Source organism: Nelumbo nucifera, chromosome 4 (genome assembly GCF_055504915.1).
Source record: "Nelumbo nucifera cultivar China Antique chromosome 4, China Antique-T2T, whole genome shotgun sequence".
Taxonomy (NCBI): Eukaryota; Viridiplantae; Streptophyta; class Magnoliopsida; order Proteales; family Nelumbonaceae; genus Nelumbo; species Nelumbo nucifera.
The window spans coordinates 35,468,868-35,486,193 of NC_142652.1; the positions used below are offsets into that span (position 1 = coordinate 35,468,868).

At 34.6% G+C, this 17,326-nt stretch overlaps 1 protein-coding gene across 1 annotated transcript in view; it reads left to right on the plus strand.

The window, feature by feature from the left end:
* LOC104607443 (putative disease resistance protein RGA4) overlaps positions 1-7,550 on the plus strand; it is a 33,013-nt gene extending 25,463 nt beyond the window's left edge. The window contains exons 3-4 of the transcript XR_016085222.1: positions 7,172-7,196; positions 7,322-7,550. The gene's annotated coding sequence lies outside the window, so the exon portion shown is untranslated. The remainder of the gene's footprint in view (positions 1-7,171; positions 7,197-7,321) is intronic.
* Positions 7,551-17,326: the final 9,776 nt, after the last annotated feature.

The following is a 17,326-nucleotide window of genomic DNA, read 5'->3' on the forward strand; positions in this document are numbered from 1 at the left end:
CATTTGGAATTTTTGGCAGACACATTAGGAAGCTGGGAAGCCCGAAAAGACAATAAGCCTCATTTGTAGCTTATCAAATATACACCATTATGGGCTTTTATGGTCTTTTTGGAGTTTTGTCTTCTAGTCTAGCAGGCTTTTACTAGCCAAACATAAAAAGACCGATCTTGGTCTTCTGAGCTTCTAAAAGCCCATTAGATCTTTCAAAAAGATTTGCCAAACAGGGTTATAGTCATTGTTTCCTTCCATCAGTATTTTCAATTTCTCACCCTACATAATATGTCAGCTTAGCAGCTTACCGAGCATCTCAAAAGTCTAGATTGACACAAAGCTGAAATATAAGGAAATGAAAATTGAGGTGCACCTAAACATCATTTTCAAATCCATTTTCATGCTCTATTATTTACTTGGTCAATTTCCAAAAAAAAAAAGAAGTTACCCTTTTCTGCTTGGTCATAAGCATTAGATTTTTGTTTTGAAGTGAATGTGAAGCTAGATGGAACCTTCCCAAGCAACAACATCTCAGAGATCCAAATCTAGTCAGAGCTGCAGAATCAAAGGCCATTAAGGACTCAAGGTCATCACGACCAAAGTAGCTAGGAGGCCTCCAGTTGAGTCGTTGAAGAATGATATTTAACAAACCAACAAGAATGTATCTACATGTGTAGTTAAGGCATTCTAGTCAAAGATCAAAGTATCGGTATTAGGTACCATATCGGATAATTCAGATCCGGATAGGGATATGGATACTCTTTGAAAACGCATGGATACGAATGCAAGATATAGAAACGCTTGGATATGCTAGTTAATTGCATACAAATCACATAAATACATTAATCATACTAAACCAAAAGCTGAATTATCTATGAATAAAATATAAACACATGAGAAATGAATAATTCAATAGGTTATATGAAGAGAAATATTACAGTTAACAATACCGGGACTCTAGAACATTCAAACATTGTGCAGTAATTATCACTCTTTCAATTTTATAATTATAGTTTTCAATTTTTATTAAATTTGGAAATATTTATTAATTTAGTATTTTATTTAAATAACAACTATTTTTTAAACAATAAATATGTTTTCGTTTTTAACATATAATGTTATTATTTCACAAATAATTGTAAAATAAAACAAATAAATCATTTAAGGTACATAAAATAAATTATATTTAATTTTCAGTTTTTATTAATTTTTTAGGAAAATTAAATCTTAAATTATTCATTTTAGTTTTTATAATTCTAATTTTCTGTTTTCCATTAATTTTGTTGGAAAAATTTATTTATTTAGTATTTTTATATAATAACTCTATTTTTTCAAATAATAACTATGTTTTCATTTTTAACATAAAATTATGTGTAAAATAAAATATATAAATCATCTAAGGTAGATGAAATATATTATTTTTATCATTTTTAGTTTTTATTAATTTTTTTGGGAAAATTAAATCTTGAATTATTTATTTTAGTTTTCATAATACTATTTTTTAACTTGTATTAAATATGAAAAACAATCCAAAAGCACTCAATGTACAATTTAATCAAACTAGACACGTATCCAATCGTAGAACCCACCCGGCCCGATACAAAGGCATATCGTACCGATAGGCACAACTCATAGGATACGTATCCTATATCCATGATCATGGATACGGATACGATACACCCCATATCGGGAATTTCGTATTGATATCTTAATCCTTGATTCTAGTAAGAAATGCCTTGTCATCTCCACACCTTTGGTGTCAAACCCCAATGTTCTAGATCGAAACGTACAAAATCCCTTAAACTATCCAATCTCTCACCTAGTATGATAAGTAGTTGTCATAATAGAAGTGGTTGGTATTGATACCAAGTACTTGTGGTCTTGATGTCAATTGAGTAGGGAAACATCATACTATAAGGCTACTAATGGTGGTGAATGTAGTATATCTGTTCTGCCATAGTAATGGTAGTAATATGGTACTTCTACAAATATGGTAATAATGCTAGTATTAGTAGCAGCAACAACATGAACAATAGTGGTGGTAATAGTGGGAGTTGTAATAATTGTAGTAGTTATTAAGTGGCAGGAACAATAATATAGCTCATTCTAGAATATGATCAAAATCATGTAATTGACCAATTTTTTATAGGTTGATTTGCTTTTTAAGGAATTGCAGACATGCATTTTCTATAATAGATCCCTAGAACCCCATACTCCCATAGCTTGTTTATGTTTCTCTCAAATGAAGTAATTAGCATTTATAAGAAATTTTTTTGGTGACCAATGAACCTGCATCATAAATGTGTTCTAATTTTGTGATTCTTGAGGTTATAATTATTAATGATTTTTTTTACTAATTTTGCACATGTTTATATAAAAACAAATTCAACTATTATATCTGTCAATTATTTGTAGTTTGGGTAAATTCCATTTAATCTATGACACTATAAAGTGATCATTATTATAATTGCATTACAATCAAAAATAAAATGAATGGCAACAATATATATTGGTTGTTATTCATTTTAAATCTAGTGATGATGGTATTTTTAATCATTATAATATTTCGTGACATAATGTGTTATCACTAATAGTTCTCAAATCATTAGTGACAACTACAATAGTGACGGCATGACTTGTCGTTAATGGTTTAAATTAATAACGACGAAAACATGAATTGTAGTTAATGGTTCTGAATTAATAGCAACGAGAATATTAGTTGTCATTAGTGGTTTTGAATTAATAGTGACGAGAATATTAATTGTCATTAATGGTTTTGAATTAATAACGACGAAAATATTAGTTATCGTTAATGGTTTTGAGTTAATAGCGACAAGTTATTCTTATCAATATTGTAGAACTTTTAATGAAAGGTTGTATCTCTATCATTAAAAAATTTTAGCGACTAAAACTTTCAACTTGTCTCCTAGACTTTTAGTGGCAAGGCCTTTAACGATGAATGGTGACAACATATATTATCATCGTTAAAGACTTTTAATGACCGAATTTGGACTTCTAATGACAATTTTTCTGATCATTAAAAATCCTATTACTTGTAGTGTTCAATCACATAATTTTTAACTTATAGTGATTAATTTTTTATATTAAAATTTTTTCTAAGCTTTACTCTTGTTACGTTTGCCTATTTATCTCGTTGAGTATATTTATTATATCTTTGTGTTTTTTATTGTTGATTTATATACTAAGTGTAATATGCTAAATTTTAATACTAGGTGTAATATGTTAAACTTAAGAGGCATTCAGTCTTATAGAACAAAAATATGATATATTGCAATCTATTGAACCCTATTATGGTGAATTTAGTATGGTAGATTTTGAAAATTGCAACATTTTTAGTAATGTTGTGGACATTGTGGTGGTGTAGTTTGATTCAAAACATTTAGATTTAAAACATAAATTTTTATTAAAATATTTTAAGTCAATGTTTATTGAATGTCATAGGTTTGGTGTGCTTTGAAACATGAGATTTTGATGTATTTCAATTTTATGATATTTTGTGTTTTAAAACCAAATTCAATTAGTTCCAAGACATACTGCAACTTAAAAAAGTGTCTGTTTATCATTACATAGCATGTAGAAACTACCCTTCTAGTTTTGAACCTACACCTACTCAATATAAGAAATACTTCACAACCATCTCAACATTGAGTGGATTAGAATCTTAAACTCAATTTGAACCCTCTATCTCGAGGAACCATTATACTATCTTGAACTTAAGTTGTGCCCTCCCACATAGCTTAGTAATCCCTCCTACATAGTCCTTGCACTTGCACTCCCCAACATCAACATTTTGTTCTAGTTTTACTGTGACACGTTCAAGGTTGGAATAAAAAAAAATCTTGGTGCAATTAAAGCAATATGTGACCTACTTCGATGAAAAGTCGATAGGATCTTAGCTAAGCTAAAGCACCTATGACGTGAAGTTCTATATCTTAAGCATTAGTGTCAATACTTCATCTCCACAAAATGTCTTCTACTTTGATCATGAATCTTTAAACACTTAAAATTACAAAGCCATTTGAATGCAAGACATGCCAAATGGATGACTACATCCAAGAGTTCATGTTCTTGTTGAAGCGCAAGGTTAAAGAATAGAATAAAGTGATCAATGCTTTTAACAGGTGTGTATCCCTCATTACGATGCCACAACTAAAGATGTTCAGTTTTGATTATTTTAGTAGCGCGTACATTGATGACTTTGATTTTTCTTTCATTTTTCAATTTATAGGTAATGTTGAACATACTAGCTATCATTTGCATGATAAATATCTAATGATCAAGGCAAACAGAGGTGTGGAGAGATATGTCAAGCATTGGAGAACATCAAGCTCACCCTTGGAGGGCATCGAACTAGATTTTATCCTTGGTTTACTGTGCATCTCCGGAGGCATTGATAGTATACTGTTAGTCATGGATAGTATACTAAACCACACATCCCACACGACCCAACTTGTACTAAGGAAGGTGATAAAGTTACTTGGGGTTCCTAAATTCATTGTCTCAGATTGATTTCGTGAGTTTGTAGAACACTTGTAGAGATGCCTTTAAACAAGAAAACACCAAGCTCAAGTTCAATAGCTCGTACCACTTAAAAACCGATGACCAAACCAAACTAATAAATTGTAGAGTTGGAAAACTTCTATAAACAAAGTTGGGAAAGTTCCCCCAATCATGCATGGGACACATCGTGTCATTAGTTGAACTCTACTACAAGGGTCCCCACATAGCATTCAGCTAAACCCTTATCAAATGGTCTATGGGTTCAACCCTTTAAGTCTCCTAGAGATTACAAAGTTGCCTACTCCAATAAAACCTCTTGCTAAGGTGGATGACATGCTAACCCCAATACAAGGATATCTACTCTAGAGTCAAGACCTAGTTGGAATTTTCTAAGTCCTATTATAAAGCCAAGTAAATAAGCATAGAAGAAAGGTGACCTTTGATATAGGAGGCTTACTCTGGGTTATGCTCTTTCTTCAACAGTAGTTCCCTATTGAAAGATGTCACAAATTGTACAATGCCTATTGAGTTGAACTTCCCTCGCAATTTAAGATATCAAGCGCATTCGATATTAAACATTAGTATCCATATAATGGAGAAAATAAACCATTTGAAATCTCAAACTCAAGGTTTAGCTCTTTTGAACTCGAGGAGGATGATATAGCTTGTGATATTGCAGACAAAACTAGAGACATAAGGGAGCATGGGTTAAGAGCAAGATTACTTCCCACAATAACTGAGAAAGAAAATCCAATCTTTGAGATTCAAGAAAGCAACCTCAAGTTTGCAAGTTCCAACTTCTAAGGGAGCAAGATCAAGTTCTTTGAATCCTAGAAGAAGCAATCCCATGAGGTTGTGATACCGTCAAAAATGTGGAGAGACCACTGATTGTTCTTGTCTTGCAATGCTCCCTACAACACGGACTCACATTGCTAGGGGCTCAACTGCAAGATCAAACCTCTCCAAATTACGAATCTCACAAGGCCTAGGACTACAAGATCATTTCACTCCACCTTGTGACCTGACCTCACTTCAAGGCTTATAATAAATGTTGACTTGGTCTTCTATCGTCAACACAAATCAGCCTGCAACCACCCAATCATATACGAGTAAAACTTTCAAACACTTGAAATTTCAGTTTTCATTCTTAACTTTCAAGTGTCAGCATAGTTTATCTTTCTTATTGTTTAGCTATTTTTGTAATAACGTATTGACACTAAAAGTTGTAGCATTTTTGAGTTTAATAGTATAAAAGGATACGTTTTCCTTGTATTAGACATCATATCTTAGATAATTTTGAACAGAAGTTGATTTAGTTTTACCTTTAGGCATTTATCTCTTCCTTCCTATTAGTCTTGTTTTAGAGCAATAGAGCCCTAAATCCATACCCCTATCTAAAAAGTAGAAGCTAAGGTCACTACCTCAACATATTGCAAAACCTAGAGGATAGTGTTACTTGTTTCCTTATTCTATTTAGAGACAACTAGCTGCATCGATTGGCCTTGAAAAAACAGCACTAGCTACACATAACCTAAACAACTTAATCCTGACTCAACTTTTTACAAATAAAAATGACCAGTGTATTTATCTAGTTAAACCCAAGTTAATAATCTTAATTAACTCCAGAGAGAGACTTCAATCCTTTCTTTCTTCCTATAATCTTAAAAATTTATAGCACTTTGTCTCTGCTTTAACTATGAACGAGACTCTCCCTGTAACCACACTACCTTGTACGTTCTGCTTCTAGCAATTTATCGAGGTCTTGGGAATTGTTGTACTCCCAACCAAATGACACAAGCCCTTGAACTTTTCACCCTTCATTAGGACAATTCAACCATCTGTGGTTTTTATGACCCCACTTGCAGTACAATAAGACACAATACCAACACCCCCTTTTTAGTGTTTCTAATTTCTTTATGATATTTGTAGAGGTCTCGTGAGGTTCTATCCTGGTGTTCAATTTGTTGTCTCTTTGTTTCAATGGTTTGGTTTATTCCAAGTGATGGACTTATCTCTATTTCCTAGCGTTTTTATTGGGACTTTTATTGTTGTTTGTATTTTCATGTTCTGTTTTCTAAGCATTATTGGATGCATTAATTTTTTTTTTAAGTTTTCAAAAAAAAACAATACATGTATTTTTATTAGAATTATTAGTTCAATTCTCAGAAAACAATGCATGCATAATTGTTTAATCATTTTAGTTTAATTTATCAAGTGTGTGCAATATCCCCATCCAACTCTCTCTCTCTCTCCAAACCAATCCTAGCTCTGGCCCTAGAAGCATGGCTTTGTTATAGATGACCTAGTAGTTTAGTTGGTCACTTGTACCCCTCTCTTTGATTGGTTCTTTTATGTAACATACAAAATACTAAGAGAAATAGCTACAAAGAACCAAAACAAATCAAGGGAGTAAATTTGAAACATAGAACCCTTTTACGATGATCAGGGGGAACATTGGCCTATGATGCAGAAAACAAAAAGAAAAAGGAAAAATAAAGAAAGAAAGAATGAACATAATTTTATGCACTTAGTAGGAAGATATTCCTTGCTATTTTTCTTCTGCAAGTTCTTGTTTTTCTTTTCTTCTCCTCATATTCTTTACTTTAACCCATTATCTAATGTCTAAACATTTTCCATGTTTGATTTCTTTTCCTTTCAGGAAACATTCAAGAAAATCATGAAAAGTAAGTTTTCAATTACCTTGCAAGCCTGTGACTGAGACACACTATGTTATTATTGTAGATTACATGCAATATGATAATCTACCATTCAACTGCTAACTTTTAAGGGTAAATTGATTGCCATACAGATCTGAACCTACCATAGTCAAGGTTGATAGATAAGGCAGTCCCTGCAAACATGGTTTGTGGGTTGCAAGAGACAATTGAAAATGTGGCCTAGATGTTGTTGAGTTATATCTAGCAGGTTAAGCTCTCATTACTGTATTGTATGAGGTAAATGAAGGCTTTTTGTGAGACTGATAAAGCCTGTTATGTTAAGAGCATTGATGTGGTCCACATGTAACTATTCGCTTACATGAATACATTATGCATGAACATCCATCAGTGTTCTTCCACATGATAGTTAGGAACTTAACAACTCGTATTGCTAAATGTAGTAATTCATGTTCCAATTGTTCTTTCCATTCACATGAAACCCTATCATTTGTTTGTATGAGTTCAATGATATGGAAGCCGGCATGGTAAGGCTACTCTTCCTGCAAATTTCAGAATTAAATCTTATCCATTGGGTTTTCATGTTCAGATCAAATTAAATTAAAATAAAAATAATCATAATATCATAATATTATTAGAAAATACCAAATAGTGTATATCATGATTAAAAGGAAATGAAAACTTCAATGAGACTTTTTTCGGTATTCGGTGCTTTGCACCCCATTAATAACTTCCCTCTGACCCTTTTTTCTTCAAAATGCTGGTTGTAGAATTTGATTCCACATCAACGTTGGAAAAAACCAGTTAAAGCATCAACGAGCCAGCCCTCGATTAGTAGTAAATATACAACATTCAAATATTGACAAAATACAAATTCTTTATATACATAAAAGCATGTATATATAAATATATCATAGGATCAAATAGGGTGGATCAATATTTATATATATTTGATCCAATTATAAATGAATCAATTTCATTAATGCAATCATTTGCAATTTATGAATTCATATAAACCAATCTTTAAAAAAGGATGGAGAGATCCATACAATGAGAAAAAGACCTCTTTAGCTAACAAAATATACACACCCAGTAAAACCATTTCCTCCATCAATTGTTACTAGGGCTGTAAATGAATTGGATTATGATTTTTTTGAACCCAAACTGATTAAGTGAGATTCCAATCATCATCATCATCCAAATCTTGTCCCAACTATATAGAATCAACAACATGGATCCGAATATCCATTTGGAATTAAAGGAACCGTATCAATAAAAAAAATGATCCATTTAATAATTGAATCAATTACTGATTCAATTATTCTGTCATTATGAAGGCCCAATTATGAGGATAATCGACTATAATCAGAAATTACGCTTGAAAGATTTGAACAAATCTTCTAAGAGCCCATTAATTTGAACAAATATAACCTAGAAATTTATTCATACCATAACTATAATCAAATTGGTTCTTTGTGCAGTGTAAATATCCTTGACAGGTTGCTTTGCCATGCATAGGATTATTATTTTTCAGCGACCATTATAATCATGCATGCTATGACGTTGGAAGACACCACCCTGTCTTTTAACCTAGAGTGGAATTGTAGGGAGAGGTGTCAATTTGGACGGATTGTACAGATAAATAATACATATTGAATTGGACCACTCTAGACTTTATGGTACAAAGTATTTATCGGATTGGATTGGACATGTTTCATCTATAATGGATTTATATTGGATTGCATCGGATTGATCCAATATCCAATCCATTGATAAAAGATAAGAATACAATTAGTGGTGGCAATTGGGCGGGTTGGGTTGGGTTTGGTTTGGGTTGAGTTTCAACCCAACCCATTTAACCCGTCAGCCCGTTAACAACCCAGTTATATAAAATTAAATGGGTTGGGTTCAATCCAAACCCACTTTAACCCAATCCAATCCAACCCACCCAAACCCATTAATCTTATATTTATGTACTTAAAACAAAAAACTAACTCCTTTTTATTAAATAAGTTAGTCAAAGCTTAGTGGTAATAGTAGTTGCTATTTATACAAGTGGTGAAGGTTCAAATCACATTACATGCATGTTATTTTTATACAAGCACCAAAGTCATTTAACTATGTTCGGGTTTTGGATTTGATGAACCACATAGGTTCAAACCGGTCAGACCAACTTGAACTATCTAATTGGATTATCTTCAGGGTAATCACATCAAGTTCAAGAGTTGTTGAACCATTTATATTCGAGTCAATCCGGTCAGAGTAGACCCCGCCCAAACCAGTTTAGTTCGATCAAACCAAACCCCAAATGGGCCGATTCGATCCAATCAAACCAAACCGGGCCGGTTCAGCCAGATGGTGGATTGACTTGGGTCGGCTCATATCAGGTTTGTGCACAAGTTTGGGGCCAAACTGAAGATCCAAACCGGGCAAAGCAAGCAGGGCGGTTTAGGGTTCGGACTCCACCCGGTCCGACCCGTTTTGGATTAGGGTTGACCTGGACCAGCTTGTACCGGGTCAAGCCAGGCTCTGTGGATAATGGTTGTACCAAGCAACCCAAACCAGGCAAAACAAGTGGTGTCGAGCCATCCCATCCGAGGTCTATTTCGAATTCGGGTCGATCGGATTGGTATATGTTGGATCGGGTCAAACCGCGTTGAACTGGTCCAGACTTGGGTCAAATTGATTTGGATTTATGTTGGGTGAAGTGTGTTGATTCAAGACAAAACTAAATTTAGTCAATAATTAATAGAAAATTAATGCATTAATTATAAATTATTTAATTCAAATGAAGAAAAAAAGGCTAAGGAATTAATACTAATATCTATATTGGTTAATCCAACGGCTATCCACAACCCAACCCATTAAATGGACAAGTTGGGTGACGGGTTGATCACACAACCACCAAATAAATAGGCGGATTGGGTGGGTTAGATTCTGGGTGGGTTGGGTGGGTTTAGTGCGTTGGGTGAAAAATTGCCACCCCTAAATACAATTCTCAATGGGCCAGGTTTGGATTGGAACCAATCAAAATTGCAACCAATTTGAACAGTTGGATGGTCCAGGCATTAAATTGGACTGCTCCAAAACGGTCCAGAGTATTCCTCGGATTAGACTGGACCTGATCCATTTTAATGGACTCATATTGGATTGGACCAAATTGGTTGAAATCTAGTCCATTTGAAACTCCTAGTCGTAGTGTTCTGAAGTATTTTAGGGGTAAAATGATAAATGATCCTTTTAAAGAATTCAGAATTGACATTTGAAAACAGCATTCTTTGCATTCAAATATCAAACAAAACAGAAAATCACAAATTTTTCAAAGTATTTTCTTTGCATTCTTTTAATGGACTCATATCGGATTGGACGAGGTTGGTTAAAATCTAGTCCATTTGAAACTCCTAGTTGTAGGTTGATCTGAAGTATTTTAGGGGCAAAATGATAAATGATCCCGTTAAAGAATTCAGAATTGACATTTGAAAACAACATTCTTTGCATTCAAATATCAAACAAAACAGAAAATCACAAATTTTCAAAGCATTTTCTTTCAAAGCTTTTTTTTATTATTAGAGCTCAAACTTCAAACCAATAGGAGGGCCCCTAAGCAACTCAAAAGTATTCAATAAATGAAATCATTTCCCTCCTTTTTCAGTCAGGATTAAACTTTTTCATGGTCTGGGCTGGTCTTAATATAAAGTTTGTCTTATATATATATATATATATATATATATAAATAAAATCATACAAAATACAAGTTATTACCTAATATCTATTACTGGCTAATATATATTTGATTATTTATGATATTATTGGGATGGATGGACGGGATAGGCTTATTTAAAATGTCCGAACCCAAGGCCGGCCGGCTACATGGCTTATTATCAGGCCTAGTCAGGTCTCAGGATCAAAGGAATTTTTCGTTTGGACTCCAAACAAAAGTCAACATATTAAAAGTTTATTAAATATAATTTCACTGTCAATCTGATCTATTTTTAAGAGTGAAATTATATTTTTTTCATAAATATGGTTTTTAAAGAAAATATTAGCGATTTAAGGCTTTTATGAAATAAAGATTGGAAGACGATTGGGAGGTGTAACCCAGGACGTGGGACAATCAAGGTTTAACTTTGATGCATCCCGTAATTCGGATAGTTGATGCTCGATTGGGTTCAGTTCTTGATTTCGAAGCGTATATTATTGGTTTCGTCTCTATTAATTTGCCCAGTCATTGCTCAGGGCAATTCAAATCTCGTGGTTGATTGTCTCAGAAAGAGAATGAAAGCTCCGTGGAATTTCGTCGCCATCATCAATGAGTGCCTTAGCGTTTCAGCATGTTTCAGCTCTATCGTCACCTTCTGTCATACATTCCAGGAAGTAAATCAAGCGGTGGATTGGCTCGCTCATAGCATACTTTCTGGTAGACTTGGGACCTTAATCAGATTTGTTTTTCGGATTCTTGGGGAAGAGCTACCCCCGGCTTGTATAGCTCATCTTTTTTTTCTATTAAAAAAATGAAAGAAACGAAGAAACTGGGGTTTTATGTAGGGGTGATCAATTTTTAGGCTTGAGAGTTGGGCCTAACTTCTGTGTCGGCTTGGGGCTCGGCCCAAAAATTTTAATTTCTAAATATATTCTTTGACTTAAAAAGTTGTTGAGCCATTTTAGCAAGCAAATAAATACAAAATCGCAAGATTTCCTTTTGTTGTTGAGAGTGGGATTTGAACCCACACCCTTAGAACAACTCGGCCATCTCTACATTAGTTATACTTTTGAGGTTTCTTGAATTAACTTATACAGACACTGAAGTTTTCGAGTACAAAATCCATAAGTATGCTTCAAGTAGTGTTTTGGTGCAAGTCGAATCACTCCCATTCTGTGATCAAATGTTGGTGCCGAAGTAGCACTCCAAGGATGAACTTACTCCCATTCATGAAGAATGTCCCAATTTAAAAGTGAGAATTCAAAGGGAACTTTGAGTAGTGAAGGCATCGTTTTGGATGAGCAAAGAAGCTGGACTTACTTCTCCATGAGGATAGTAGGGTTTCAGTTTTAGCTGCAAATGCACAGTTCTACAATTCCTTCAGAACTGTAGATCTGACTTTAATTGAATCCCTCTAGGCAAGAGGGGAACATACATGTCCGATGTGTTTGTGCTGCTGAGGCTGGAATGTCTGATTATGATCTTGTCATGGGAGTGAATTTGAGTGAATAGAATATGAATTCCCACTTGAAATTGAGCTTGTTGGGACTCCAGATCTTTTGCCCACATCTATCCACAACACACTATTCCCATGAATTGAGAACATTTATCCCTGTATAATACTATATAGGAGGATGAGACGCTCTCTATGTGTAGCTGCAATGTTATGTGGGTAGACGTGGGCAGAATTTGTGGGAACAGGAAATCCGATGTTGGGTGGGTAATAAGCACGGAAGTGGTTAAATAACAATTGGAGTTTGAGCTCTTTTCTTTGTTTCAAGTGTTGATTACATTTGGTTTCCACTACGTTGCATTCTAAGCTCTCTTCTACAAATGTAAAACAAATTTCTATTGCCTAAGAGAGATGGTAGGAGAGTTTGATGGAGTTGAAAGTGGGGTTTTGTTTTCTTGATGTTTCTCTTTGAAAACTTGAACATAATGAAGGGTAAATTAGTCTCTCAATTGATTATCCCAAATCTAACCTTCGTAAGATATGTTAAGTCGATTATTAAATTATGGATACTTCAATAATTTCTTGTAACTTCTAGCCAAGTTCTTTTTTATTTATCCTTAGCTTTACTAGTCCCTTTCAGCCTGTAATATATAACTTTATCTAACGGGTGCATTAGATGGTCTTCTATGCCCGAACCATCTCTATCTACTTCCTCTCATATTATAACTTATTGGAGCTATTCTTAGGTTCTTTCATATGACTTCATTCATAATCCTATCCTTCTTGGTTTTACCACTCATCCATCTAAACATTAACATTTTTGCAACACCCATTTTATGGATATATTATTTCTTAATTTCCCAGCGCTTTACACCATACAATCTATCTGGTCTTTCAACTATTTTATATAATTTTTCTTAGCTGAAATGGTATAATTATCATATAGGACTCTGAATGTTCCAAGCCTCGACTATAATACATTTGAAATCATAGGCTCAAAACCAAGCCCAAGCCTAGACTAAAGCCCTTAGCATAGGTGCTACACCCAGCTTGCTAGGGTCTGGCCCATGATCAACCCTGTTTTGTCTCTTCAATCAGCATTCTTGCTGGTCAGTGGAGAAAAGTGCAGCAAACAACAATCCTTGCTAATCAATGGTGAGACAATTAGGAAAGCGCACTACCATGTTCTTCCTCTTCTCCTCTAGAACCCAATCTTGTATAGGGTTTCTTTGTTTTTTACATGCCATTCTCAAAAAACGAAGAAGAAAAAATCAGAAAATGGTGAAAATATATCCCTCCTCTATCAGCAGCAAGAATTAAGAGGTTCCTGATCCATCTTCACATCTCCACTCAATTCTGCTACCACTGCATATGCAAGCAATGGAACTCCATTTAAGGGGGTGAGGATGGCAAGTGTTTGATCCTTGACCTCCAAACTTGGAGGATGTTGAGTGGCCATCTCAAATATTGGATCATTGGACACATTAACCCTCATTTTGGTCTTTGCAATAATCTTCCTCTATGTGATTGATGTTCCCTTTCCATTTGATTTGTTGGAATATTTTTGGGAAGGAATGGGGTTGGATGAGAAAGAGAAAGTGGGTATAAATTTTTCATGTTCCATTGTCTGATTGTAAAGGGAAAATAGTAGGAGGCATCAGCCATCGTAACAAAATAGTGTTTTCAACACATGGTTGAACCAATTGATCAAACTGGTTGGCCTAACACTAGGCCAAAATTTTGGGTCTTTTCCACCATTGAACTTCTTTCTATAAAAACCATTGACTCAACCAACAAACCAATGGCTTTGTTGGTTGAACCAATGCACCATTTTACCCTACTAGCATGTTAGAGGTCAAATATTAATTTACTTTCCTTTTTTGTATGCCTTTTTATCATTAAAAATATTTCTTATTTATTAAGCTTATTTTTGTTTAATATTATGAATATTTAATATTAGAGGTATGTCCTTTTTTTACAATGTTTCTATAATTTTTTGTATTTTTATCTATTTATTATATTTTTTATCCATTTTCATAATTATAAAAATTATTCTTATTTATTACACATTTTTGTTTAATATGATGAATATATAATATTTATGGTATATTCAATTTATTTTACAAAAATTTATAAATTTTTTATACTTTCGTCATATGACAGGTTCACCCATATGACTCAATCGATTAAACCACTAAACCATTTGATCTGCTCAGTACGTCATGACTCAAATATGAACTCTCTTTCTTTGCTTTTGTCATTTTAGCCTTTTTTTTGTCATTAAAAAAACTAATTCTTATTCATCAAATTTATTTTTGTCTAATATTATAAGTATAACACTTTTTATACAAACTTTGTATACTTTTCAGGTAATTTTCTATATTTAATCTACTTATTATATTTTATTAATTAATTAATTAATTATCACATCATGAGTTTATCCATTTCATCTTAATAGTTGAATTACTAATGTTGTTGAATGGTTTTGGTGAATTCAGCTTTGGTCAGGGCTAGACCTGTTCATGGGCGGGGCCGGGTTGGGTTCGGGCCGGGCTTTTACTGTGTATTAATAAATTTGTCTAAGACCCGAGCCCGAGCCCGGCCCGACCATCGGGCCTACAACTTGGGCCCAAGCCTAGCCCTCATAAAAAGCCTGAAGCCCGAGCCTGGGCCCGGGCCCGGGCCCGAAATTTAGCCTATACTATTACTATTATTAATGTTGAAGCGGCTGAATAGAGAGAGAGAGAGATTGAAATTATAAAGAAAAGAATAAAAAATATATATATTTTAATAAATATTATATTATTTATATATTTTATATAATATATAAAATACATATTATATATTTTATAAAATATATAATATTAAGTTGGGCCGGGCCGGGCTCGGATTGGGCTTTTTTGACAAATCCCGAGCTCGGCCCGAAACACAGTCGGACTTATTGTGTTAGGCCCGAGGTTAGGCCCGCAGGCCTAATTATATGACCAAGCCCGACAAGGTGCGGGCCGGGCCGAGCCGGGCCATCGGGCTACCCGGCCCATGAACAGGTCTAGTCAGGGCAACACCCATTCTAATAGTCTTTACAACTTTGCATTGGGAATATTTCTATAATTATGTGATTTATTTGACAAGGAGATATTCCTAATGCAAGGTTGTAAGAGGCTGTGGGGACAGTGTGAACATCGGCTTTCCCTGACCGAAATCGATCTCAATTTTGGTGGGTTGAAAGTGCTTTTTTTAATAAAAGACTTAAAGCCTCCCTAAAGATTATGATAAATGCTAAAACCTCCCCTTTCTTTTTTCAAAGGAATTAAACCTCTCCTGCCAATGGAATCATTGGACCAAGTTTTCATCGTTGCTCTGTAAGTTTACACGTGACTTCACATGCAGTTGACATCATGACATCATGGAACCAATGGAATCATTACACGTGACTTCACACGAAACCATTCTAGCCACCAGTTTCTGGGTCAATGGTTTGAACGGACGGCCCATTCTGACAACAAAAAATTACAAGCAAAAAATTATGGAACCGTTCTGGCCACTGGTTTTCGAGTTGACGGTTCGATCATCCAGTTCGAACGGACGACCCATTCTGACAACAAAAAATACAAGCAAAAAATTGAGTGTGTGAGGTCCATTGAGTAGTATCATACATGTTATGTCATTCGAGTGTGTGACTCATACGACCCAAAAATGAAACCATTTTGGCCACCGTTTCTCGGGTTGACGGTTTGATCATCCGGTTTGAACGGATGGCCCATTCTAACAACAAAAATTTTAAAAAATAAAAAAAGCCAAAAATCATTGAACGGGTCAACATGTTGATGGTTCGACCACTCAAGTCAATGGCTCATTGACTGATTCAACGGTTTTTGGCCAGGGACCGGGATTGGGGTAAAACGGAACTGATTGCCTAGACAGTTTCCAATTAAAAAAATAAAAAAGCGGACAACCCGTTCTAACAACAAAAATTATAGGCAAAAAATTGGGTGTGTGAGGTCCATAAAGCACTACCATACGTGTTATGTCATTCGAGCATGTGACTCATACGACCTAAAAGTGGAACCGTCCTGGCCACCAGTATTTGGGTCAACGGTTTGACTGCTTGATTCAAAAGGATGGCCAATTATGACAACAAAAATTAAAAAAAATAAAAAAAATGACCAAAAACCATTAAACGGGTCAACGGTTCGACCGCCTGGGTCAATGAATCGTTGACCGATTCAATGATTTTTTGCCAGGGACCGAGATTAGGGTAAAATGGAACCGGTTGCCTAGATGGTTACCAATTAAAAAAATATAAAAAAAAACATCCAAAACCCATTGAACGAGTCAATGGCTCGATGGTTCGACCGCTCGGATCAATGAATCGTTGATTAATTCAAAGGTTTTTGACCAAAGACCAGGTCAATGGGTCAACGGATCAACGGTTCCATTCCAGCCCCTGCGTTAGTAATATAATTTTGTTTCAGATAGACAGCTGAACTTAAAAATGTATAGGTTGAGAATTTCTTGCAAATCTTTTTTTTATTTCTTGGTGATGATCAAACTTATTGTCGATGCTTGCCTACCTGTCTGCTTAGGAAGAAACACCAGAAAGTGTTGTCTACTGGAGGAGAATCATTCCTAGTCACTTGAAAGCGTGCCTCCTTTTTAAATAGCCAACTAGTCTCACTTTGCTCTATTCATGGGAATTATTACAACTTAAAAATCATTTTCCAGGTGCACCGAATATGCCCTCTTTTTGGGTTTTCTTCCCCTATTAAAATATTGAAAATTTGGATGATTCATATTACTTGGAAATTAATCCAATATTGGGTCAGTAATATGATCCAGGGTATAATCATATGGTTAAGAACTTAAGATAACTTATAATATTAACAATTTGATCTGCCACAACATTCTCCTACATAAAAATTGGCTAGGGAGTGCCCCTAATTGACCCAATTAGGGGACCTTTTTCCAATTGAAGCAATTCTACAG